The sequence below is a fragment of the Brachyhypopomus gauderio genome, unplaced genomic scaffold, assembly GCF_052324685.1.
Source record: "Brachyhypopomus gauderio isolate BG-103 unplaced genomic scaffold, BGAUD_0.2 sc141, whole genome shotgun sequence".
In the NCBI taxonomy this organism is placed as follows: Eukaryota; Metazoa; Chordata; class Actinopteri; order Gymnotiformes; family Hypopomidae; genus Brachyhypopomus; species Brachyhypopomus gauderio.
The window spans coordinates 398,687-399,465 of record NW_027506962.1 but is presented as its reverse complement, the minus strand read 5'-3'; positions in this window follow the sequence as shown (position 1 = coordinate 399,465).

Sequence of the window (779 nt, the reverse complement as noted above, 5' to 3'; positions counted from 1 at the left end):
TGTTCAGACACTCAATCACTGTTCATCCAGGGTCTTGCCCGTCTAAGGCCCCTATAAGCCCCACAGCTGATGTAAAATGAGGGGGTCTGTGGAGTGACCTCCCCCACCCCTCCCCCGCCCCCGCACCCCCACCCCCCACACACACACATACACACAATCCAAATTAATTGATTAATTAGAATGTTCATAATAGCCCAAACGGAGGCCTCAGTAACGGCCAACGAGTTGCCAAAAGGTTCCATGATTTCCATGGAAACTCCATGGCAACAGAGAGGTGCAGGGCACGGGAATGCTGGCGCTAATGAGCCGTGCGCTGCCTCTGACCTTAAACCGAGCATGAGTGGACGAACGGCCCCTCGCGCAGAAGTGTTTGGGTCTGAATGCTTGGATGTCTGCACATGCTCACTGTGGTGACCCGGTAAACAGGAAAACTCCAACAGAGATGCTTAATGTGTGTGTGTGTGTGTGTGTGTGTGTGTGTGTGTGTATGCTGGGAGTTGCCCTTGTCTGTGCATCATATGCAAAACCAGAGAACCGAATGTTTGTATCAGCAGTTACACACCCACATACAGCTTCTGCAGCATAAAGACCATGAGAGTGCGTGTTTGTGTTGGGTGTTATTTCAACTGTTGCTCTAGCCGGTTTGCCCGGGTTTGAGAAGAGAAAGAAATGGATTTCTTAGAGAAGGTGAAACAGCTCTAATGCCACAGCTGTTTTTGTGTCTCCTGAAATGACAACTTTTAGCAAATCTATGACCTTATCTTGTTTTATTTCAATTT